Raw genomic sequence first — 27939 nt, 5'->3', positions numbered from 1 at the left:
CTTAGTGTGTGTCCCAGTTTGTCTGCCTATTAAGAATACGTTTTGCCTTTCCTTTCCCTCTGACATATCTTTAATTAAAAGCTAAAGAATTATATTTTATTTTATAAACAATATTTATTCATTATTATATATGACACAACTTTTCTAGATAATTACTTAGTCCACATTTCAGGTGACCAAATAAGATTCAAAAACATCAAATAAATTCCCCAAATTTATCCAGTAGTAAGTGGCAAGGCCAGGATTTAAAGATAATTTCCAATCAAGATATAGATGGTACAATAAAATTAGTATAATACACAAGAGCTTAATGGATGGATTATCTATAAAGATATCATGTAGGAAACTACTAGGGATAGTGAAAAGCCCTAGTGATAGGATGGAGGGAGAGATAGTTATATTCCTATATGTATAGGCATACAGGAAAGAAGCTATTACTGGAAACTGGAAGGAGGGCACTGGATGAAGACCAGTCACTGATGGGAGCTGTGGCTTTTAGCAGTAGAACACAGACAGACCCAAGACTGCAAGGACAAGTCAGGGTGAATAAACAATCTATAAGAAGCTGAAGAGCAGGAGGAATATGACAGTTCATGATACTTCAGCCCCTTGTTGCAGTCTAAAACAAGGTGGAAATGAATAGAGACTGGATGTGAATAGACGAGGAAACAAAAAGAAGACATCTAGTACAAGAAGACCATCAGATTCCAAAGCCATATATTTAATTGCTATGCTATTAAGTCATTTTTAAAGAGACATTATACGGTATAAATATTTGTTCAGAAAGTTCAATCTGCAAGCTAATGGATAAAAAACATAAGATGAAGTTGATGTTGGAAGTAGGGAAATCATGTTGATTTGCAATGATCTAAGAGAAAGTACCGAGGACCTTCAGCTGTGGTTGCAGAGTGTAGGGACTGATCTGTAGAGGTAGAATCAACAGCACTTGACAACTAAATCACAAATACAAGACAAGGGAGAGCAAAAAGGTCCTGCTATAAGCATGAGCATCTTACACAAAAGGACACTATTAAAAGAAACAGATAAAATAGAAAGAGTAGGTTTAAGAAGGAACATGGTTATTTAATTTCAGACAGACTATACTTGAATATACACACTATACATTCTAATGGAATGTGCTAGTGAAAACATCTAGCAAGTTTTTGGAAATGCAGTAATATATCTCTGAGAAGGGGTTAGAATTTAGAATACAGATAAGGCAAGTCATCTGCAAAGAAGTAATATTTATAGTTTTGAGTTAGGATAAAAACAAAACAGAGGGAGAAGTATTTTCTACAGTATATAAAATTTAGGCAAAAAGTTAAATTCACTTGAAAGACATAACAAATTTAACACTGTATCTAATAAGTTCAAAATAATAATGCAAAAAGTTAACCAAACTTAAGGTATAAACTTAGAAATTTACCTTTAGAGAGAGATATTTTAACCTATTTTAGTAATCAATAGATTAATCAATCAAGTAATCTGTACATTTACAGATGATTAGAATGATACAGTTTAACAAGTTAATCTAATTAATATATAGAAAAATACTATAGTCAAAACTCTTCTATGATTCTCTTCAAGAACAGTTGGGAGAAAAAAAACAAAACTGAATAATTTCTGTATTAGTCAAAGAAACTGACTTCAGAGAAACAGAACCAACAGGATAAATACAGATACATATAAGAAGAAGTTTATTATAGAAGTTTGCTTGCATGGTTGCTGTCTGAAAGCTGGATAACCAGGAAAACCAGTATATAATTCAGTCCAAGTCCAAAGGCCTGAGAACCATGGGGCTACTGTTTTAAGTCCGAGAGTCAAAGGGTCTAGAACCAGGGGCTTCAATGACCAATGGTAAGAAAAGACAACTGTTCTGCCTCTAGAAGAGATAGTAAAGTTGTCTTTTCCTTTTTGTTCTATCAGGGCCCTCAGTGGATTGGATGATGCCCACGCACATTGGTAAGGATGTATCTCTTCACTTAGTCTGCTGAATCAAATGCTAGTATCTTCCAGAAAAACCTTCACAACCATGCTGCTGCTCCTCGGAACAATTTGTTACTTACACTGAGGATTTTACTAGTTGCCAAGCACATTTAGATATAGCCTTAAGAAACACATATACTGACAACAGGTCTTTGGGGAGAAGGACGATGTACGACCGTGAAGCTGGGCAGCTGGGGATGTCCGGCTCACTCAGGGCGGAACGCAGCCCCTTCACAGAAGCGGAGCACCCGGGAACTGCCAGGTCAGCTCAGGGTGGAACGAAAACCGCCTGCTTCCCTTTTTCCTGATCGCTCCTTTCTCTTCCCAGAAGTGCTTTTTGTTAGTTAGATGGGTCCTTTGAATGTGCTTGTTTAACTATAAACTTTATCCTCCTTCTTGCTTGTCTGCAAGACTGGATTAACGTTTGACCTTCATCAATCCTTCTGTTGGCTATTGTTTTCTATCCAATAAAAGTGAGACTGTGGAGGTGCTCATGGCAGCAGTCCTTTTCCACTGTTGTCCCCTGCTCCCAGTCTTTTGCAGCTGACTTGTTTGTGCCTAATTCTTCTCTCATCGCTGACTGGAAGCGGCAAAACATATCCAGAAATAATGTTTTACCAGCTGTCTGGGGATCCCTTAGCCCATCAAGTTAATACATGAAACTAACTATTATACTTTCCTAGCATTATATATATTTAAAAAATTAATTCACAATAGGTAAATCAGACAATGTAAGGAATAAGATTTTAAAACCTTGAGAAGACACAATGTAAGGATATCTTTAAGTGTTTAGGACAGTATAGTGAGTACGAACCTTTAATAAATAAAGTGTAATAAATAAATAAATAAATAAATAAATAATATGTAGTAAGTGCAAACCCCTACTAAATGAAAAACAGAACAAAATACAAACAAACCACATAGCAAATAAGCTTAGACCATATGCATGTAGTGATAACAAACTAACCACATAGCAAATAAGCCTAGACCATATGTGTGTAGTGATAAGATTAGTGTGGAGTAACAAGTTGTAAATATTTTAACTTGTGCGAAATATCGTAAACCAAAACACGTTTACGATGTGTGTATGTTTTTGGTGTGTAAGCATAAGAAAAATAAGTGATGTAATATGTTTATGAAGGAGACTTAGCACAGTATATAAAGAGGCATGGGGTTGGACTGAGGTGAAGCGAGTTCCCTGTCGGGAGGACCTCATCGCCGGTGCTACCGACGTCCCGACAGTTTCGTTGACGACCACTCACTGGTTCTCAGTCTCAACTTCTGCGGTGACCTCTCTGTCTAGATTGTGAGGCGACGTCTCCTTCTTCATGACAATGTCAGCAGACCGTGACCGGGCCACGATAGTGGTGCAGACCTCGTCCCAATAAAGATCAAGTGAGTTACATCATATTCATCTCTCTATCTCTTCTTTACACCTTGCGACCTCCTGGCGGGACGCAGGGGTTTTGCTCGCGACAGAAAGGAATAAATATTTTTTGTTAAAAAAATAAAAATTTTTTGTTAAAAATATTTATCATAAGTACAAACTATAAAAAACGTGATTAGAGTGGAATTGGAATTATTTAATTGTATATATCATGAACATATCAAGAAAATGAAAAGACAACTCAATAAGATATTTGTCACACTTACTCTGACAAAGAGTTAACATACAAAATATGTATTTAAAAATTCCTGTCAATTCCAAAAAGATCAATAATACATAAGAAACACATAAAAGACACACATATGCAAATTACAAGAAAAAAATACAGAGAAAGACACTCAAAATAATCATTAAACAGAGAATACAACTTCTACGAGATACCATTCATATCTACCATCTTTGTTCCCTCAACTTTTTCTTTTAAAGATTTTATTTAGTGGGGCGCCTGGGTGGCTCAGTCGTTGGGCGTCTGTCTTCGGCTCAGGTCGTGATCCCCGAAGGTCCTGGGATGGAGCCCCGCATCATGCTTCCTGCTCAGCAGGAGGCCTGTTTCTCCCTCTCCCACTCCCCCTCCTTGTGTTTCCTCTCTCGCTGTGTCTCTCTCTGTCAAATAAATAAATAAAATATTTTTTTAAAAAAATTTATTTAGTTATTTGTCAGAGAGATAGAACATAAGCAGGAGGAGCAGCAGGTAGAAGGAGAAGCAGGCTCCCTGCTGAGCAAGGATCCCAGTGCTGGACTTGAGCCCATTGCCCTGGGATCATAATCTGAACGCGAGGCAGGCACTTAACTGGCTGAGCCACCCCGCCTTCCCTTTTGTGAAGAGAGAGCAGGCTGAAGGAACTACTCAGCTGCAACACATAGGCTTTCTACTGAAAAGGGAGGGAGACTCAGAGGGCAAAACAAGAGCCTTGAAGTCAGAGTCAAGAGTAATCCCATTTTTTGAATGAGAAGATGTGTAATGGTTATTCTTGCTGTACCATTACTTGTTAAGTTTGTTCCACAATTGTATTTGAGTGGTATAGAATAGACAACTTATTTCTTTAGTTCCCACATCTTCAAGTAAAAAGGAATTAACTGAAAAGCTGTGATCAAGGAACCACGCCTGAGGTTCCTTATTTCCACATACAACTGATTTAGATAATGAGACCCTAGACTGCAAACCTGAGGCTGTAATGGTTTGAAAATCTGGAGAGCCTTGAGAGAGAGAGGGTGAGTGCATTTTTCATGTGGCAGAGATGTGTACTGTTATAGACAGAGGAAGGACTGAGGAAGCATATTGTATTTCTCAAAAATGGTCTGAGCAATGTATCTGATCCTTCATCTGGTTTAGTGATTTGAGCACCTTTTCATGTACTGTTGTCCATTTGTATGGCTTCTTTGAAAATATGTCTATTCAGTTCCTCTGCCCTTGGCATGTTTAGTTTTTTGCTCTTGACTGTAGGAGTTTTATATATTTTGAATATTAATCCCTTATCAGATAAATGATTTGAAAATATTTTCTTACATTCCTTAGAATGCCTTTTCATTTTGTTAATGATTTCCTTTGCTGTGCAGAAAAACTTTTTAACCTGATATAGTCTTATTTATTATTTTTGCTTTTGTTGCCATTGTTTTTCATGTCAGATCCAAAAAATCAGTAGGAATGATACCAAGGAGCTTACCACCTATGTTTTCTTCTAGGACTTTTTTCTTCTTCTAGGATTTTTAATGTTTCAGGTCATACGTGAAAGTCTTTATTTAATTTTGCATTGATTTTTATGTATAGTATAAGATAGCTATCCAATTTCATTTGATTTGCCTGTGGGTCTGGTTTTATTGAAGACACTGTCCTTTCTCATTGTATATTCTTGACTCTTTTGTCCTAAACTAACTAACCACACATTGGCTTATTTCTGGACTCTACTGAGTTCCGCTGATCTATGTATCTGTTTTTATGTCAATACCATACTGTTTTGATTACTATAATTTTATAATATATTTTGAAATCAGAAAGTGTGAGCCTGCCAGCTTTGTTCTTCTTTTTAAAGATTGCTTAGGCTATTTGGGGTCTTTTGTGGTTCTCTACAAATTTTAGGGTTCTTTTTTTCCCCATTTCCTTAAAAAATGCCTTCAGAATTTTGATAGAGATAGCCCTGAATCTGTAGGTTTTCTTGGGTTGTATATTTCAATATTTACTCCAATCCATGTGCATGGGATAACTTTCAAGTTATTTATGTCTTCTTCAACTTCTTTCATCAATGTCTTATAGTTTCAGTGTACAGATCTTTTATCTTGATCTTACTGATAACACAGTCAACTAACACATATTTCATGTTACATGTATTATATGCTATACATTTATAATAAAGTAAGCTAGAGAAAAGAAATGTTTAAAAAAACCATAAGGAAAATACATTTATAGTATTATACTGTATTTATTGAAAAAAATCCACATATACATGAACACATGTAGTTCAAACATATATTGTTCAAGGGCCAACTATAATGACAACCAGATAAATTAAAATTCCAGAAAGTGGAAAGCTTGTCAGAAGTGGGCTGATAATAAATAACTGTTTTTTTGATGTTTCTGTTTTTATTTTAATTTCTTCCAATCTTGAATGGAAGATGGGCTGGAGCCCAGGGGACTTATCTGTGATTCTGAATGAAGACTGAAGGTCAAAGTCTGACCAAGCCGAGGGCAGTTTCTGGGAAAGAGACATCCAGCAAAGCTTTTAACAGTTTCCAGAGCCTTAAATATATGCAAATAATAGAATTGGAGACTTGGAGAGACTCTAGAACACAACCAAATTTCCCCTCAAGCTGAATTCAGAAGTTTGGCTGAAAGTTTTTGCAAGACAGAATGAAATGTTCCCCCAGTCATGGGGTCCTGAGCAAACAGCTACCAGAGGAAGAGAGCCTGAAACAAAACAGGCAAAAGACAAAAGCCCTAAAGAGATGCTGGACTGACGCTGAGTCTGAACCGAGCTTCTTTGTACACACAGTGTGTTCCAGTGCTGGGTGCAGTTTGAGGGTAAGAATCCAAAGTCGGTCCTGTCAGGTGGCTGATGGGGGTAGGGAAAGCAGCAATCATTTTAGCATTCAGAAGCTGTAGTGATACAATTGACAACTTCAGGAACCTCAAACACACGGTCAGTTTTCACTTCAAAACACTGTCGAAATTATCACTGTCCAAATTATGAAGCCCCATGGAATGGGAAGCTAAAAAGCTAATTAAAAGGCTCTGAAGGTCAGTACTTAACATACCCAGCTGAGCAGAGAAAGATCTGTCAAGTTCCCAAGTCAAAATACACAAGAATACAAAGCCAACTTGGATACATAATCAGTCTCATTCAAACTCTTTTCCCAGGTATTTCTCAGCCTAATTCTTGAAGGGACTGAGGTGACCAGAACATTACTCTGCTTGCCCAAAATAAGAAAGAAATAATCCTTTCTCTTAGACAATAATAACATCTACAGTTTCCAATATTATTTTAGACACACTTTATTGCCAAATAAAAATAACAAATGTAAATAGTCAAGGTTATTTGAGCAATAATCAAATATCATGCATAGTGGGGGAATTTTAGCACTTTTACCTTTGAGATTGGGAACGAGAAAAAGAAGTTTTCCATTCAAAGTTGTAATGGGAAGTAACAGCTAGCTCAATAAAGCAAATAAAAAAATTGTAAAAATTATGAAGTACTAAAAGTACCCAAGAAATCTATGGATAAATTTTTAAAAATACATGTTGTAAGATTGCAAAAGACAAATTCAATATGCAAAAACTATTTAATTACAATATGCCAGCAATAAAGAAATAGAAAGTGAAAAAAATTACTGAGAGAAATTAAACAAATACCTGGATAAATGGAAAGATCTGCTATGTTCATGAATTAGAATATATAATAATATTAAAATTAAAATATATGCAAATAATAGATTAAATGAACATGGAATAAAATTTTCATGAGTTATTTTTTGCAAAATAAAAAAAGCTGATTTTCAAATCCACAGGAAATACAAATGGTCAACTATATATACAGCATTCCTGAAGAAGTTAACAGAATGTATCCTCTCTCAATTCTGTTGTGGAGGTTGTAAGTCTAAAATCAAGGGGTCAATAGAGTCATGCTCCCATGCTCCAGATATTACCATTCCTTGTACTATCACCTTTTGGTGGGTCCTGCATTGCTTAGCTTATTGACATATCACCTCAATCCTTACTGCTATCACCTCTTCACCTGCATGTTTGTGTCCTTGCCTCTTCTTTTGAGGACACTGGTCATCAGATTAGAGCCTGCCTGAAATCCATGATGATTTTCTATTTAGAGCCTTTGTTAATGATATCTTCAAAGACCCTACTTCCAAATAAGGTCACGTTCTGCGATTTCAGATGGACACGAAATTTGGGGGAGCACTATTTAAATCACTATACTTAAATTTCTTCTAGGTCTTATAACAAATAAGAGATGAAAAGCTTTACCTTCATTTATTTTAATTATCCTTTAAACGTGTTTATTGGGCTGAAAGTCTCAACCCATTAGTATGTCAAAAAGAAACAAAAATTAATGAAATGAACAGCAAATAAATTACAAGACCTATAATAAGGATAAATATTGTTAAGCAAAATTTTGTTTCTGGATTCATATGTGTATGTGTGTGGTCTGGAAATAAACATATTTCTTAGAATGAGCTGTTCCTTAAATAGCTTTAAAGTAATTGCACAAGAATAGAGCTTCCTAACCATCTTTAAATTGGACCAAGCTCTTTTACAAAGTACAGGTCTGAAATTCACTTATGTTTGTAGACAGTTTCTGGGATTTTTGTTTTGTTTTACTTTTTCTTTTTACTCCCTCTACTCATTTCTCCCCCCATCTCCAGCAACCACCAATCTGTTCTCTATATCTATCTTGTTTATCTTTTTTTTTAATATTTCATGCATAAGAGATCATACCATATTTGTCTTTTTCTGTCTGATTTCATTTACAATAATATCCTCAAGATACCTCCATACTGTCACAAATGGCAAGATTTCATTCTTCTTTATGCCTTAATAATATTCCATCACACACACACACACACACACACACACAATTCCTTTACCCACTCATTCATCAGTGGACACTTATATTGCTTCCTTATCTTGGTTAATATAAATAACGATGCAATGAACATGGGGTGCATTATCTTTTCAAGTTTGTGTTTTCATTTTCTTTGAATGAATACCCAGAAATGGAATTGCTAGATCATATGGTATCTCTATTAATTTTTTAAAAAGATTTTATTTATTTATTTGAGAGAGAGTGAGTGAGAGAGAGAGAGAGCACAAGTAAGGCAGAGGAGCAGAGGGAGAGAGAGAAGCAGACTCTCCACTGAGCAGGAAGCCCGAGGCAGGACTTGATCCAGGACCCCAGGATCAAGACTGAGCGGAAGGCAGATGCTTAATTGGCAGATCCACTCAGGCAATCTTCTATTTTTAATTTTTGAGGAACCTCCATACTATTTTGTATAATGTAGATTTACATTCCCACCAACAGTCTACAAGGCTTCCCTTTTCTCCACATCCTTATCAAAACTTGTTATTACTTATCTTTTTGGTAATAGTCCTGGAGCTTCAGCCTGAGGGACGGGCTTCAGGTTTGTTGTACATCTAATGGCTTGTGGAGCAGCTTAAATGAATATAGGCCATGGATACCATCTTAGTGCTGCTCCCCTGCCTTGCTCCACTTCACCAGTATCTCCTAGAAAAGAGTTTATATACTTATCTGGAGCCCTGATTTATATCACTGCTGCCAGATTGCCTGACTCTGGGGGGCCAGCAGGGCTTATGCCTATGGTCCCATAGCATACTGTGGGATATACTGGCATACTTTTAAAAGCTGCTGCTTAAGGGTCTGGCTTCCCAAACAGACTCAATCTAGATGCTGAGATCCTCCCCTTAGGGACACTGACCGGCCTTGGCACATCCTCAAGTACTGGGAACTATTAAAATATATTAGGCTGTTCGGGAAAATACAAAAATTTTAGAGATGACAAAGACCTAAATGATTAAACAGCAAGTTTTATCTCCCACATGAGGCCACTTCTTCAAGACTGGGAGAGCAGTTGCATTACCCACTGTACAGAAACCCACACAGGAGTCAAGCAATATGAAGAAACAAAGGAATGTTTCAAATGAAAGAAAGAACAAGATAAAACCTCAGAAAAAAAATTAATGAAATGGTGATAAGTAATTTACCTGAAAAGAGTTTAAAGTAATAGTCATAATGATGCTTACTAAACTAGGGAAAAGAATGGATTAACAGTGAGGAGTTCAACATGCAGATGGAAAATACAAGAAAGTACCAAATAGAAGTCACAAAGCTGAAGAATGCAATAACAAAACTGAAAAATATACTCTATGGGGTTACATCAGATTAGATGAAGCAGAAGAAAGAATTGTTCAACTTGAAGACAAGGCAGTGGAACTCACCCAATAAGAGCAGCAGAAAGAAAAGAGAATAAAAAAAAAGTAAAGATAGCTTAAGAGCTTTATAGGATAACATCAAATGGACTAACATCACAGTATAGGGCTTCCAGAGGAGAATAATGAAAGATGGGGCAGAAAGCTTATTTAAAGAAATAATGGCTGAAAATTTCCCTAACCTGGGGAAGGAAACAGACATCTAGATCCAGGAAGCTCAAAGAATTCCCAATAAGATGGACCCAAAGAGGGTCACACTAAGACACAATATAAATAAAATGTCAAAAGTTAAAAATAAGGACAGAATATTAAAAGCACCAAGAAAAAACATCTCATTACATACAAAAGAATCCCCATAAGACTATACAGATTTTTCAGCAGAAAGAGAGTGGTATAATATATTCAGAGTGCTTAAAGGAGAAGAAAGAGAAGGGGGAAAAACAAAGCAAAACAAAACAAACCTTCCAAACAAGAATACTTATCCAGCGAAATTATTCAGAATTGAAGGAGAGATAAAGAGTTTTCTGGACCAGCAAGAGCTAAAGAATGTGATCACCACTAATCTGGTCTTATAAGAAATGTTAAAGGGACTTCTTTAAGCTAGAAAGTAAGGGTATAAAAGAGCAACAAGAAGGGGCACGTGGGTGGCTCAGTGGGTTAAAGCCTCTGCCTTCAGCTCAGGTCATGATCCCAAGATCCTGGGATCGAGCCCCACATCTGGCTCTCTGCTCAGTGGGGAGCCTGCTTCCTCCCTTTCTCTCTGCCTGCTTCTCTGCCTACTTGTGATCTCTGTCTGTCAAATAAATAAATAAAATCTTTAAAAAAAAAAAAGAGCAACAAGAAGACTTACAAAAGAATAAATCCCACTGAAAGCTAAATATACAGAGAAGGTAGAAGGGAGGTTAAAAGACAAAACTAGTAAATACAATCATGATGACAATAAGTACTTAAGGAACACACAGGATAAAAAACATTTAAATGTGGCATCAAAAATAAAATGTTTAGTAGGGAGAGTAAAAAAAGTTGACTTTAAAATGGGATCAAACTTAAGTTGTTATCAACTTAAAATAGACTGTTACAGATTATATATAATACTCATTATAAACACAAGCAAAAACCTATAGTAAATACATAAAGAGAAAGAGAAAGGAATAAAAGCATACCACTTAAAAAGTCACCACAAAGAAACAGACGAAAGGAACCATAAAGGAAGAAGTTAAGAAAGGAAGAGACAAAACAATTAACAAAATGGTAACAGGCACATAACTATACATAATAAGTACTTTAAATGTAAATAAACTGAATTTTCCAATAAGAAGACAACAGAGTGGCTGAATGGATAAAAAGAAAAAGCAAAACAAAAGACCACCAACTATATGATTTCTATAAGAGACTTACTTTAGATGTAAATACACAGACTAAAAATGAAGAGATGGAAAAAGATATTCTATACAAATGGAAACAAACAAACAAAAAAGCTGGAGTAGTGATACATCAGACAAAACTTGATTTGAAAACAAATGCTGTTAAGAATAAAGATGGATGTCATATAATGATAAAGAGGTCAATCCAAAAAGAGGATATGGCATTTATAAATATTTATGTACCTGACATAGGAGCACCTAAATATGTAAGCCAAATACTAATAGACCTAAAGGGAGAAAGAGACAACAATATAATAATAGTAGGGACATGTAAAATACCACTTACATCAAATGACAGCTCATCCAGTTAGAAAACCAATAAAGAAACATGACTTAAATGACACATTAGACCAGACAGACTTCACATATATACAGAAGATTCCATCCAAAGGCAACAAAACACACATTCTTTTCAAGTGCACATGGAACATTTTCCAGGACAGATCATATGTTGAGCCACCAAAGAAGTCTTAATAAATTTAAGAGGACAGAAATTATGTCAAGCATTGTTTACAACCACAATAGTATGAAACTCGAACTTAATTATATGGAAAAAAAACTGGAAAGTTCACAAATATGTGCATATTAAACAACATTCTACTAAACAAAGAAATAAAAAGAGAAATTTTAAAAAAACTTGAGACAAATGCAAATTTAGGGTATGCACATACACTAAAATTTGTGTGATGTAGCAAAAGCAGCTCTAAGATGGAAGTTCATAACAATAAATGTCTACCTCAAGAAAGAGTTTCAAATAATCTAACTTTGTATCTCAAGGAACTAGAAAAAGAACAAAGTCCACAGCTTCTAGAAGGAAGCAAATAATAAATATTGGAGCAAAAATAAATGAAGTGGAAACTGAAAAGATAATTAAAGATGATCAATAAAACTAAGAGCTGGTGTTCTGAAAAGATAAATAAATTTGGCAAGCCTGTAGCTAGATTCACCAAGAGAAGGAGAGAAAGGACTCAAACAGGGAAAATAAAAAATATAAGCCAAGTTATAATTGATACCACAGAAATACAAAGGATCATAAAAGACCGTTAGGAATAATAACACCCCTTGCTCTTAATTCTGTAAGCATTCAAGAAAACCGAACACGGGAGTCTGTTAGACACCATTCCCAGGATTATCTAACCAGGAAAGATAAAATGTACTATAACTAAAAGAGGAATATACAGCGACCAGCCAGGATATGCAAATTATTAGTTCACCGAACCAAGAGGCTACACTCAAAAGGGCTGTCACATGAACAGAGCACAAATGCAATGAAGCAGTCAAGACTGGTTTTGAAGTGCATTTGGGTAAAAGGTAGATGTGGAATAAAATGAACACCAGCTGTTTGCAGTTGTTTTTTGCTAGGTGTGGCTTGACTTCAGTGGAATTGCAACACGTTCTTACAGAAGTCAAAGCACTGACATGTAAAACCCATTGTTACTCATAAGAAGCTCGACTTCTCTAAGAAAAATATATAATCTCTGCAATTCAGGGATCATTTAATACTTCAAAATTCCATGAACCTTTTTAACATAAAGAAATCTCACTCCATATCCAAAGTTCTGAATTAGAATATTGAGAGGGAGAGAACTAGCCAAATACACTTTTTGAAAAGTTTCAGAGATGACCGAGAGAACTACATGTTAGAAGAAATATTGTTAAGAAAAATGCTGTTCATGTCGATTCTATGCTTATTAGAGTATTTGCTTTGAGAGTCTGTGTTAATTCTACAAATTAAAAGTAGTTATAAGAAAGAAATATATGGGGGCGCCTGGGTGGCTCAGTGGGTTGAAGCCTCTGCCTTCGGCACAGGTCATGATCTCAGGATCCTGGGATCAAGACCCGTGTCCGTCTCTCTGCTTGGCGGAGAGCCTGCTTCCTCCTCTTTCTCTGCCTGCCTCTCTGCCTACTTGTGATCTTTGTCTGTCAAATAAATAAATAAAATCTTAAAAAGAAAAGAAAGAAACATACGTTCTTTGGGAAGTCAATTCAAGTAACACTGGTCACTGTGACTGGGGATATAAGACACAATCCACCACTTCTGCTCCAGGAGCCCTCAGTCCAGACTTTGCCAAAAGGAAAGGTATAATACCCACCTTTGGGTACTGTCCACTTGAGGTCATATTCTTAGCTTTCTTCCAGATTTATCTATAGGAAGAATAATATTTTCTCCATAGTTAAATGCCTTCACTTTCCCCATTCTTTGAAACTCCCTGCAATTAGTAACCAAAACTCTTATTCGATTTGTCTATTTTTTTTAAGTTTCTGGGTATGATAAGCATGACTTCCACATCTTATTACTATTTTATGGAAGGTAATTAAGTCTCCTTCTTAGAAATGAAGTGTAACTTCATATGGGCTCCAATTTTCCAACTTTGATGATGATGTGTCTTAATGGTTTCCTAGTTTTCAGATTTAATTATATTATTTTAATATATTTTAGGCACTAATGATGTTACCTTTGGGAACCATATTTAGATCACACAAGAACACCCTCAAAAAAAGGTTTTTTATGAAAATGTCACCCATATTTTCACTTATGATACTCTCTTCCTCATCACATCTTAAATCCTTGAGGAAACAGTTAGCAAAACTTCTCATAGTAAAGACTTCCATCACAGGCAAATAGTTAAGTAGATGCCAATTCTTCCAAAGCCAGTGCTTGTTGATGCTTCCTCTCTGGCTGGCAAAAGAAGCTTTTGCACAAATACTAAGAGGTTTCTTGGCTCCACTATGTACTATAATTCACCCTGTTATGGAGGAAAACAGCTGTTTTGTGATCATGGTCTGGACATTTGCCATATTGTCATACTGAGTTAAAATCCCAACTCGCCTCTCAGCACTGCAGTTCAGTCTCTAGGCTATTGGATAATGAATGAAGAGAATCCTTGGACTTTCTCTTTTAATTCATTGACTTTGATTGTCCTGTCTAACTTATAGCATGTTTTGTTATCTATCAATAGCCAAATTTTTAGCAATACATAGCAATAAAAACATTCCTTGAAATATCACATTTCCAAATCAAGATGTTCAAAGATAACCACAGTAATTATAAGCAAATCCCCTTGAACACAGTTCATAGTGGCACGTAATTTCACTGGCTCATGATGACACCTTATTCCCAAACCATGTCCAAACTATGTACACCACTCAGTGGATGGTGTCAGCATTTGGTTTGTGTGCAATCTGAAGTCAACAACTGGCCCTCAATACCAGTTATCATATATTTGTAATGTACTCAAATACAGATTGCTGCTGGAGAAATGTGACTAAGAATTCTCTTGCCACCACAAATGTAAAACCTCATAAAAAGAAACTGCATTTGAAAATTTTAATCTTAAGGGGTTTTAACATCAAGTACACAAGACAGTTGAGAATTTTGTATAATTATTCTCCAAAATAACATAAGTGTATCCTGAAACAATTCACATGAAATAGTCCACTTGAAATTCAGGTAATACAGTCATATTTTCTTAATAGTGGTAGGTACATATGAAAAGGAAAAGAACATAATGAGACACATTGGGAAGAATAAAGATATCACTTCCTTTCATAGAGATCCATCAATTTCCAGATTGCTTTGGATACAGTTACTATGCCACTGTGAGATTTCACTAATCGAACCATTGCACCATGGAACAATCCACTAATAACTCACAAAGGATCATTAAACTTCATTTAAGGCACTTAGTAGTTTATCAAAGGGACAAAATGTTAATTCCAACTCCAAATGGATGCATAGGACATGGAGATTCTCAAATCTGTCATTCAGAGGTGGAAGACGTGTATACATACGCATTTCGATCACTGAACATAAGTAATGGCCATTCCATCTAAAGGGCACAATTTAGATTCTGCTTTTGTTTCTTTAGCACTCAAAGCCTGGATTTGTTTGTAGGTAGATAATATTACCGAGCCTTTATCCATAAATCCTGATGGATTTAAGATTATCTAAAAATTATTGAGAGTGAAATACTTCCCCAAACTCTGTAATTGCTTTCAGATATGGACAAGGAAACACTGCACATATTTCTTACAAATTATAAATCATAATTTTCCACAGGATGTTGAAGTCAAAGTCATAATACTAAAGAGTAGTAACGAAAGAGTTTTTCTAGGAATAGCCACAAAGAAATGACTGGAACAGGTCACAACTAATCCAGAGCCAGAGTAGCTTCCATAGATGCCATAGAGTTGTAGGGAAACAATTATATTCTTGTGTATGTGCACAATAGCCAAAAATTCTAGGCACAAGTTCTAAATCCCATTTCCAGCACTTGGAAAAAAAAGGATTATCAGTAATATCAGTAAAGAACTGTGTATAAATCTGGCATAATGCCACTAATTTTTAAAGAAAGCATAGGATGAGACAGAGTTCACTAATTATAATTTTCCAAACAAATTTTCAGAAAATTTACTTTGTTGGTATTTATTCTGAGAGGAAAAATTCCTATATTTGAATGTCTGCTGCATGCAAATCTAATAAATATTAAAGGACAAGTATTCCATGAGAAATATTTATAAAATACTCCATATTCATTAATAAAACACTTCAGAACAAAATAAATACTTTGTGTCATGGCCATGTCAGCAGGAATAGATCCACTAATTATATAAGGTTTTTGTGCCCTGTCCTTCTAAAAGAGGACCTAAAAATGCATGCATGTGTAACATAAAGCGTCTACTGCTAAGGCAAAAAAAAAAAAAAAAAAAAAAGAAAGAAAGAAAGAAAGAAGAAAGCACTTGTAGTTCTTCATCTCCCAACATGAGCCAATGTTTGAGAAAAGAAATGTGTTTGCTTTATACAATACTATTCACAACCAAATTATCCCAAAGTGCTTTACAAAGTAATTAGTTGGAGGCTAGTATGAGAGTATGTAGGCAAACACAGGAGCCATTAAGACACTCAGCAATAGCTCACACACTGCTTTGGACGTTAGAACCTGTTTTATTGAGAGTGGAGATGTTAGTTCAATTATAGAGTAATTTAATAGAATAATTGGAATTCCTCTGGGTCTAGTAAAGTTTTACAGATCATCAAAAATGATAAGCTAACTCCATATATTTTTTTTAATTTCTAAAATACAAGTGTGAATTAAAACATATATTTTCCCTCAGGTAATTTATTTATAAGAAATTATTGCTATGAGGTTAAATTATAACAGAAAAACACTATGTAATTCTCTCCAAAAGATCCTTAATAGATTTGCTAAGGACATATTATTTCACAAATTCTTTTCTTTACCTTCCCCATTGACAAACACTTCACTTGTTTTCCCCTGAGCTTTGTTTATGCAAGGATTCAACCAGAAATCCTTTTCTCTCTTCTCAACATAATTAATCCTTACCCTTCCTTTAAGTCACAGTTTATTTTTTTTAATTTTTTAAGTCACAGTTTAGATGTAACTTCTTTACATCTAAAATCTCTCAATGGAAACATCCACCTTCCTTGTTTTTTATCGCTTTTTTTTTTATATATCTCTCACTGGATCTTAGCTCAAGTTATGTTGGATTAGCATTTACAGTTTGAGAATAAGACCCGATAAGGACAGCAATAATGCCTGCTACCTCATTTATCCCCAATACATGATCAGACACATGGTTTCCAAAGTTCAAGCAGATAGCAGTCTGGAGGATGTATTGTCAGGAGCTTCTCTAAGAAAGCATTGCACCATGAAGCAAAAATTAAACAGCTAAGCTTCTGGCTTCAACTCTTTTACTAGCCTGGTTTCTTCCTCATCCACCCACGTCCTAAACTCCTTTGATCCAGGGGCACTCTCTAGATACCATTTCATACATAAACAAACACTTACAGACAGATATGGTGACATAACTGCTGTCTTCATCTTTCCACCATTTTGAGTGGCAGAGACAGCCGGCTAGGATTAGCTGAGCTGCTGCCAAGTTCTTACCTTCCTCTGGTCCCCATGTCGAAGTATGGACTGCCCTCAGGTGGCCCCTCTGTCCCTGCAGAAGCAATGAAAATATTCAATAGATAAAATAATAAAAGGAAGAATAATTAGAGAATAAAAAGGGGAGTTGTGTTTCTACCTAAAATGCATCATAAAATGTTAAATTCCTTTTGCTCGAAAAACCTATCTCTGTTTCCCACATGGTTGTTGAACATACATGGAGGAGGCCCTACTTTGAGTGTTTACTCAGTAAATGTCATAAAATCAATGGTTTCTGTTAAGCAGCAGCATGTTTTGTCAGTTTGGATTTTTCTGTCACCTTTTTTGTCTCAGGCTTCACTTTGGAAGTCTTTTTGGCCGTGAAATGATTTTAGTAACAGGTGCAGCTTATTATCAGTGAAATTAGATAAGTGTCACGGCATAGTCTGCATGGCAGAGGCTAGTTTAATTTCTGTGCTTATAGCCTACACTTCTTTAGCCTAACTGACTCACTAAGAAACCATGTCCCAGGCTAGAAGACAATTTATCGCATTTCAAGGCTGAAGCCAATTGCCTCAGATGAACCGTCACATTGCAGCCATCAGGGAAGATAGAAGCTGCTGATATTACCAGTTTTGGCTCTCTTGTTTATCAGTGACAGAAAACCAAACCAAACCAGTTTATTCAAAAATGACTTGATTAGCTCACCTACAGAAGGGGATTGACTTGATCCTGGGGCTCACTTTAATGTTACCAGGATCTGATCTTTCTCAAACACTCAGCTCTGTGTTCTTTGTGTTGGCTCCATTCTTTGGTAGGAATTCCCCTCGTGGTGCCAAAATGGATGCAATGGCTTCAGCTTCATATCCTGTGAATGCAAGTTCTATAGTCCCAGGAGATCTCTGATTACAACTCATTAGCTCTATGTCAGGTGATTCCCTACCCCCCACCAAACAATTACTCTAGCCAAAAGAATGTAGTGCCTAATTTCAGAAGCTGGAAAGAAGTCAAATACCATCAAATAAGCAAGGGCTGAAAGTAGAGAAAGGGTGGTTACTGAGGTAAGTCAGGGTGTTACATGGGAGGGAAAGGGGGAGAACAAAAATAAAGGCCAAATTGTAAAGAACTGGTATGCTGTAAATATAAAAATTTTCTTTTTTGGTTCACTAGGGGTTTATGTAGTACCAATGACATTCTTAGTTACATAATTTTATTTATTTCACTTTAGGTGGACTTCAGTTAAAAATTTGCAAAAATATTTAGGTAGAAAATATTGTCCTCACAAACTTATCTACAAATTCACATTAATAAAATAAGTAGATATAGTTAGGAGATTATGAGCTGTGAATGGCATTTTGCCAGCTAAGTTCTGGAAGCCTCTTTGTGTGAGCAACATTCTCTGGCATGAGCGAACTAGTCTCTCTCAGCTGAGTTAAATTTTCACAGTATTGAGAACTCTTCCATCAAACTATTTCCCCCAAACAGACCTGTACCCCTGGGGATAAAAATATATGTTTATAAAAAAAAATAAAAAAAAAGATTTCCCCCAACTTTATAATTTATTTTTTTATTGGAATTTATCAAGCTATTACTTTCTATAGATATAATGAATTGAAGAGAAAAATTCTTTGCCCTCATGAAGTTTAATCTGTGTGGTGATATAATCAATCTGCATTTTGAAAAGAACACTCTTATTGAAGCATGTGTATGGAAACAAGTTAGGTAGAAACTACAATAGTGTAGGTGACAGATGAACCTAAATTTAATATGCACAGAAACACAGGAGATGGAGCAAAGTCATAAGAATAGAAAGAAGATCTTAATATAAATTGTCACTAATTTGCCAATGGCTAAGAGATGAGGTTGCTGTACAGTGGTACATCAGTGTTGCTTCCTATACATCTGACTTAACAAATTGAATGGATGGTCTTGTACTCTCTAATAAAGAACACTGAAAGAGGACCAGGTTTGAGAGATCCCGAATATTTTTACCTCTCCTATGACACTAATAATATATCTTGCATTTTACTTACTTCTGGGCCTACCTTATTCTCAATCACAATATTATTGCCTCATTCAGTGAGAGATCAAGTTTTAAGAGTCTCATCTTACCCTAGAGCCATCATCATGCCTGGCTCATAGTCGTACCGATTAATTATGTTCCACCTACTTTTGAGGACTAACTTAATGAATAACCAAATAAAAAGCCATGTATTGCAGTACCTAAAATATACTATCAAATTATATTCCTTTCTAGTCATCATTATGTTTTGCAGGATTCCTCTTTAAAGGATAAAATCTGAAATTTTTAAATAACTACCTTCAAAATATGATCAAACTTCTAATTGATTATAATAACTTATCCCCCTTTTAGAGGAGGGTTTTGTTTGTGTTTTCCAGTTTTACTGATATAATTGGCATATGTCACTGTCTGGTATAAGATGTGCAGCCTAATAGTTTGATTTACATATATTGTGAAATGATTACCACAATGTTTACTTAGCATCCATCACCTCATAGAGATGGAGGGCGTTTTTAATCAAACAAGAGGAACAAGGAAAGGTACTTAGATTTTATCTGGAAGATGGTCATTTGCCTATGCTCTCTTTGCCTCTGAATTCCCCAAAGTACCTATTTTTTAAATATTCATTTGACTATATAAGTGTTTTATAACTGACAATCTATTATAGCATCAGATTGTCAATTATTTCTTCTTTTGCTATTTACCTTTTCAAATGTTTGTCATATTTGAGTCATATCTAAGCCTCTGAGCTTGAGGACTACCTTGATCTTTGTAGTCTGATCTCATCCTTACGACTGACTTAATTATAGTTAGCAGTTATTTGATTGGTAGGCTTTTCACTAGTTGTTGTAGTAATTTATTAGGTGGTTCTTATTTTTCCAAATCTCTTATTTTTTCAGTAAATGGTTAGCCTTTAGAATGAGAATAAAGAACATATTCTGACAATGCTCCTTCCACCATTTCGTATTAACTCTCATGTTCCTCGTGGGTTGGAGTTATTTCCAGTCAAAAATGATTTCAACTCAATCATAAATCTCTCACATATCTTCAGAGGGAATGGTTCCTAAAGCACACCCTCAGGGTTATTTTTTAATCTTCTGATCTTGTAATCACTAGAGCTCAAATAGTTCCCAAGTTACTCTATAACCTTTAGACAAGCATTGATTTATTTTCTGAGTTTCATCTTTCCAGACCTCTCATTTTAAAGATTGCTTCAAAAATGAGGTCTATGTTACCTTAACACTGGCTCTTTCCTTGATACATGCCCTGCTGTTAACTGAATACATGTCAGAAACATTAAAGACATACATAGGGCACTTTCTATGCCAATCATTAAACAAACCCTCCTATGTTTTTCCTCTCAAAATTACCTTGGGTAAAATAGCACTGCAGTCCTGGGATAAAGGAACTGCAACATTTTTTAATGGAATCTCCAAACAGCCCAGTGTTTTTCAGTCCTGGCTTTGCATCACATCACTTGGAGAAGAATTATAAAAATATGCATGGAGCACCTTACCCCAGAGATATTGTCCTGGAGTACTGCCTGGACATTAGTGATAGCAACAAACAGCCAGGTGTGAGAAGTATGTTGCACTAGTCAATAAAATTGTTTTTGTTTGTTTGGTTCCTTGGTTTGGTTTTTGATAAAAAACCAAAAAGAATCAAAAGACACTAGGTTCAAGTGGGTCTGCCAGTAATTACCTTGTGAATTTGGGCAAGTCACTTCATCTTTCCAAATCTCAGATTTTTTTGCCTGTAAAATGAAAAGTTTAGATGATTTGTTTTTAATCTTTTATTAGACTAACAAACTTTATCTACTAGATTCTGGACACACTAAGTCCAGATTGAACACAACCAATATCAACCAGTCGCTGAACCTGCTTCATGATTTTTTAAGAAGTGACTACCATAACCAGCAGTGCATTTTCATTTACAATTAAATTCTTACCAAAATGAAATTTTAATTGAACAAAATTTTATTAACTGCTATTCCAAACACTCTTTCACCTTTCTGCTTAGTTAATTGCTTAATTAAGTAATTAAATTGTTATATTACTCTGAAGGATTTTTGTAGTTAGAGGTCAGTTGTTGGTTTCCTATATTTTAATAATCACCCTATAGTCTCATCATATTTGGGCAGAACAAAGTGGATTTCAACAAGCTTTAATTTAGTTGCAGAAATGAATAATAAGGCAGAAAACATGGCTCAGGAGATAGGAGGTTAGACAAGTGAGTGTATATTTAGAGCAAGATGAGGAACTACATCAGCAGGTCTCTTTCTAATCCAGAAAAGCTGCAAGTATGATTACCCAATCTTGAACTCGGGTCATTGGTGCCATAATGGTCCATCCTAGAAGGTGATATCCTGCCCAAAACCCGATTATCCAGATCTGGTGGGCCTTCTGCATATAAATTACTCATCTTGTCTTTTTATATGCACTCATAAAAGGAATAGAATCATTCACACTCCCATTACCCTACTTTTTGAAAACCTTATTGCCATTTTATCTTCTAGCTCATCTCTCTTAATCCTGATCATACCCCCTGCAACCACTCTCCTCTTAAGTTTTAATGTCATCCAAAATAGGCAATGTTTTACCTTTAGCTTTCATTTGCCTTTTTCCACTATTTCTCCCAAACAGATAATGTGGACTTTCATGGTTTATTATATAACACATTCTAAATGTCCTGATTTCCAAATCATGAAGCAAGTTGTGTATGTGTGTGTGCATATATATATATATGCATGTATATGTGTATATACATATATGTATGTATGTATATGTGTATATACATACATATATATGTGTGTGTGCATATATATGTGTGTGTATATATATGCGCACACACACATATATGTATGTATGTACATATATACACATATACATACATATATATGTGTGTGTGTATATATATACACACACAGATATTTGAACACCATTGATTTGGATCAGTTGACCATGATAACCCTCAGTAACTGCCCTCCACCCTGTTTTGCTTTATTAATTTAACTCTTTGGATTCAGTTTGGGGTCTGAGTATAATCTGAAGTAAAAGAATATTAGCAATTTGGGGCAATCCTATATGGCATTCACTCTGCAGAGAAGACTGAGTGTATTTTTAGGCGCTGCATGTTTATAACCTAATTTTCCCTCATTACTTTACAGAGGTGACCTTGTTCTAATACCTCCGGCACCTGATGTTATAAAAGTGAAATTCTTTTCAAACCTGCTCTGTTAATGTGTTCCTGCTCAGAAACAAATGCAAGATAACATTAACATTCCTGCCACAAAATACCTGCTAATTTGCTTGCAGTGAAGATAGAAAGCTTTTCATTACATATCACAAACTTCATTTATGTAGAATGAGTCACCAGGCTTGCTGAAAAGCCAATGAGCATCTAATCTCTAATGGTACCTTCAGCTCTAACATCAATCCTCCTAGTTCGACTCATCTTTTATCAGCTATTCAGTCTTTTTTTTTTTTTAATTTCTATCCTGTTACAAAATTGTGTTGTTCATCTGTCAAAACAGCTTTGATTTATGCTTTTTTTATATTACAGCTTCAGAGAAGAAAACACACACACACAGAGGAATATGCTATTTTCTCATTAAGGTCAGAATAAAATCTATGTGACAGAAAATGAACAACTTGGTTTCAAACAAATGATGACATTACTAAGTTCATAAAAGTTGCATTCCTGATCTTAAATTCTGCTTGATATGTGTCCCTCTATGTTGCTTCTCTTGAAAATGATCTGCAGAGGCCTGTTCAAATTTATATGCCATCTCTAGGCATAAGAGAAAAATAAAAAGAAAGCAGCTTTCAATGCCTTGGTTTGTTCTAAACATATTAAGACAATGGCTTTTCAATTACGGTTATTCTATTAAAGTCGTATCCTAATGGCATACTATCATTGATGCGGTTCTCACTTAATCTCTCAGAATTTCCCTAAAGATTAACCCTGGAAAGCTACTTTGTGTCAATCTTGGATCATTTCCTGAGAAGGTAAAAAAAAAAATACAAACCTGTGCTTTATGTATCAAACTCTAACTACAGACTTTCATTAAGTACATTTAATGGATATTCTTACTTATTAGATATAAAATCCCCCAAGAGTTTTAGGGACTTAGAAAACCTCACTGAGAACAAACTCTTTCGGACTGGCAGAATTAGATAGCAAGTTAATTTGAAAGTCTGTAAAGTCAATAAAAGTCAAGCAAAGAATGTGTATAAGAAGGTTGAAGATACTCTATCTCTTTGTTTTAGTGGCATATTATGCAAACCTTAGAAGGTTTTTTCCTTTCCTTTCCTTTTCTTTTTTCTTTTCTTTTCTTTTCTTTTCTTTTCTTTTCTTTTCTTTTCTTTTCAACACCAAAGACATTTTATCACCAGCAGGTGAACACAGAGGCATTTCTTTGCTGTAAGAAGTAGAGCCTGAAGTCATTATGCTCAATTTGTTGTATCCTAAGGCCCTAATAGGTCTTCACAGCATCTGGATGAAAAACACAAGGTTCAATGAAGCTCCAGAGAGAAATCTCCCTCAAATAAGTGTCATCTTATTTGTCTGCAGAAAAAGCATACAACTCTTCAGAGTGTGACTGTTCTGTGTGATTGAAAATGAGATACACACAAAATAAAGCCTATGGTAACCAGCTGGTTCCAAGCGACAATGAAGTCACTAGTACCAAAGGTTTTGGAATTCTAATCCAGACCTTCTTCACAAATTTCACACCTCAAATTATGCCTTCTTCAGCTCAGTGATTATATGGAAATAATACCCTTAATATGAAGGTTTCCTGCTTCTCTTTGTCAGCTCTAAGTGTATTAAAACCATCCCATCCTCAATTTTTCTAAGTCTATGTTCTTCCTTAAGACTCCAAGTTTCCCCTATGTTAAATTATTTATTTCTTCAACATCACCAAATTATTAGATAGAACAAAAACTTCTGAATCCTTAATTTTCTTGATTACTTATTTACTTCCTTCAGATATTTTTATGCATAAATGAATACTACTTTGGTATGTTTGATGCTGATAGAAATAGAATCTATTCTGAAACAATCTACAAGAGATTTTGTGTTGAGGATTTTGCTATACCTTTGTTTGTCAAACTCCTTCATTTCTTTCTGGGAGATTTTTTCAACCCTGGGAATTTTACATTAAATTACCATAATAATGGTGTGCAACTTATATTACTATATACTTCCCAATGTATTTATAAATATGAGTCTTCAGATCCCTATAACCACACTAAAAGAAGATAAGCTATATGGTCAACCAATATATTGTCAGCACTGGGGTAAACTGAAAGGAATTTTGGTTCATACATAATTCAAAAGATCTGAGTACCAGCTGTAGCTTCAGGAATTTTAAACACTGGTTTGGAGAAGTGACATAACCCCTTTGAGCCTCAGTTTTTTCAGTCAGTAACTTAACTAATGAAAATGAACTATAAGTTATATGTTGTTTGGAAATGAATGAAATAGAAGTTCAAGTTATGATATAGTGGAGAATCATATATTTAACACTACCTATATGATCCTAGATATATAAATTAAGGTTTTTAAGACTAACATAAGGAAAATTGTGTGAGGAATAACCTTGTCAAATACTGTGTAGATTACGTGAAATAAGAAAAAGGAATTTAAAAACGGTACACATATAATGAAAATACAAAGTATTATTGTCAAACATAATTCTAGTAAATAACCCCAGGATCAGTGGGCAAAATAATGGCCCCCAAATATGTGCACAGCCTAATCCCTGGAATCTGTGAATATGTTACCAACATTATAAAAGGGGCTGTGCAGGTATACTTAAATAAAAGAGGATGAGTGGGGGAGACTATCCTGGATTATGTAAGTGAGCCCAATGTACGGGTCCTTTATAATAAAAAAAGGAAGCAGAAGAGATCAGCATGATGAAATCTGAGAGAGACTCACCCACTAATGCTGGCTTTCCACATGGACAAAGGCAGCTATGAGTCAATGAGTCTGTGGATGGCCTCTAGAAGCTACAAAAGGTACAGAAAGAGACTCCCTTATACCCTCCACGAGGGAATAGAGCCATTACCTTGATTTTAACCCACTGAGACCAGCCTTGGGCTTCTAACCTACAGAACTGTAAGACAATAGATTGGATTATTTAAAGACCCAAAACTTGTAGTAATCTGTCACAGCAACAATAGAAAACTAATATACCAGGCATTAAGCTGTTTAATGTCAGACTTAAGATATTCCTAGGAATTCTGCCTCCAAGAATGAAAGGCAGACTAGAGGGTTTAGTACTCTGGGAAGGCATTTCAAGGCTAAGAAACACAAGGGAAAGGTATGGGTTATGAAAAAGACACAGGGTGACTCTTGGCCTAAGTGAGAACAGAAAGCAGATATGAACCATAAATGATCTATTGTTCACAAATTATTAGGCATCTGTTGTATACATAATTATATTCTAGAGGTTTCAAGGAATATAAAAAATGTAAGCTTCATGTATGTTCTTAAATGCAGAGTGCAGTTTTTGTTTGTTTTTAATTATTTTGCCAAGGGCCACCCTGCTTTAAAGCACATTTCCTATTCTACTGAAGACAGATCTCATGGAACTCCTTAGCTAGGAAGTCTGCTGATGGGAGACACCTAGAGTATCTGTCTCCCACAAAGGCCATGAGTCTCTTTCCAGCACAGATCCACAAGGGAACTAACTAAAGTATACTTTTCCTCATTGTGCAATGTGTGCAGTTCAAGAAAACTCTAGCTTCAAGAAGATAGCCTCTTGGGCTGAGCTTCCCCTGTACACAGAGTTGGGGAATCCAACAAGCCTGAGGATAGGAAATGTGCAGGGAGGTAAGAGAATGCTTGGGTACTCTGGGTCAATGGCCTGGTTCCCCCTGTTTCTCTCCCAGTTGGGAACATAGGGGTGTACTGAGAGTTTTGGCCACAGATGGGCCACACAACTACCTGTAGGTATATGTAACTACAACTAATACACACGCAGGGATAAAAGGATCCATCCTGCTCCAGAACAATGTAGCACATTCCTCTGACTCCTGATCTCACGAGATCACAGAGCCAGATCTCCCAGGATCTTGGACTGGGAAACACGTGTGAGAGACAGGACCTTAGTCCAATAAAAACAAGAAGTCCACAAATCGTCCAAGGATAACCATCATTCAAATCTCTTCACCAATGGATCAATGTAAGAAATGCTACCTCAGGGAGATGGCTTGCTGAGCAAAGGCAGGCCCTAGTCCACAGTGGGTGTGGGCCAAATGCTGGGGCAAGTACCAAGAGTGAAAAGAGCATGTGTGAGCCTCTGTGTCTCCACATAAGGGTACTGTGCCATCAGCCCTCAGGTCCAGGAATTCTGGGGATGAACAGGGTCCCCAGTGTACATTTTTGGGGGATTCATAGAAATACCGAGGTCCACTTCCCACCCGCCAACCCCTAGTGCCCCTAGCCAAAGCTCAAGTTACCAATTCCCCTAAAGCCAGATTTTGTAGTAACTCCTAAGCCTTGCATTCCCAGTATGGTCAGGAAGTTCGCTGGTAAGAGATACCTAGGAGACCTGAATCTCACAGGTTCCCTTACTTTCCCTAGGCACAGGGCTGCATGGGGTCTCCTGGTCTCACTTAAACCTCCTGCTCTTCTAGGCATCGTAAGTGCAGAGCTGGTAACCCCTAAGAACAGGAAAAGGGACTGATGGGGGTGGGGTTGGTCCATATGCACAGAAACCTAGAGGTCCTGGGCAGGACACTGGTGAGAAGCAAAGCTTACACAAGCTGGCATCTCAGAATCCGCGGGAAGATTACCTTTGATTAGTACCAGGGTTTCACCCTTGAGGGCTACTTGGGGCCACAATGATGTGTGGAGGAAACAAAGGGCAGCCAGTCTGCATCCAGCTCCAAAACACCGTAGCTGAGTCACCTGAGGCCAGATCTTCCAGTATCTTGCTGCCAGAATCTCGTGGGAACTCAGAAGTCCCGGAAACTCCTTAGCCTTGCCATCCTGGTCAAGTCTCCTGATGAGAGGCACCTGGGAGACCTGACTCCCACAGACACCCTGAGTTTGAAATCAGCACAGTGCCACAAGGATCTAACTCAAATGACCTTTTCCTTTCCTCATCACTAATGCAGTGCTAGGAACACTTACCACCATGAAGATGGCCAGTAAATAGCAATACAGAATACCAGAGATATTCTGTCATAAAATTTAAGCAGTATATACTTAAGTATATAAGTATATACTTAAGTATATAAAGTATATAAAATTTAAGTAATATAAATTATACATAGAACTATGAGTTCAATGAGTCCACAGATAAGATTATTTGACAAAGGGAGTAGTGATGTGAATAGGTTACACAATCCAATGGCACGAGGAGACCAAGAGGAGGTAAAGTATAGTGAATGGGAAGATTACTACCTCCATTTCCCACGGCAACTAGGGGATTTCAATATTTATCTTTTGTATGTATTGAACACCTATGAAAGAGTTCCTTTGTATAAAGATTTAAATGAAGCTTTTTTTGTTTGTTTGTTTAATAATTTGACAGCCACTGCAGTAATCAAGTAGAAACTGCTGAGTAGATTCAAGCTTGGAAATCTCACAAATACTTTACCAGGAGTATAAAAGTATAAAAGATGGAACAGAGACAACAGTTGTAATAGCCCAAGTTCAAGGTTAATGGAGGAAAATATGAGAAAGACAAATCTGATAGGGAAAAAAAG

General features: G+C 36.1%; 1 long non-coding RNA gene across 2 annotated transcripts in view; it reads right to left on the bottom strand.

Moving 5' to 3' along the window:
- Positions 1-18000, bottom strand: part of LOC131998765 (uncharacterized) — a 41433-nt gene extending 23433 nt beyond the window's left edge. Inside the window, exons 1-2 of one of the 2 annotated variants that reach the window (XR_009398854.1) lie at positions 17902-18000; positions 17215-17269 (exon numbers count right to left, since the gene is read on the bottom strand). This is a non-coding gene — a long non-coding RNA (uncharacterized LOC131998765). Of the gene's footprint in view, positions 1-17214; positions 17270-17353; positions 17431-17901 lie in introns of those variants that run through there. The other variant, XR_009398855.1, reaches the window with a different exon arrangement.
- Between the last annotated feature and the right edge of the window lie 9939 nt (positions 18001-27939).

Source organism: Mustela nigripes, chromosome 13 (assembly GCF_022355385.1).
Source record: "Mustela nigripes isolate SB6536 chromosome 13, MUSNIG.SB6536, whole genome shotgun sequence".
Classification (NCBI taxonomy): domain Eukaryota; kingdom Metazoa; phylum Chordata; class Mammalia; order Carnivora; family Mustelidae; genus Mustela; species Mustela nigripes.
The sequence above is the reverse complement of the archived record's forward strand: the minus strand, read 5'-3'. Positions and strand labels throughout refer to the sequence as shown.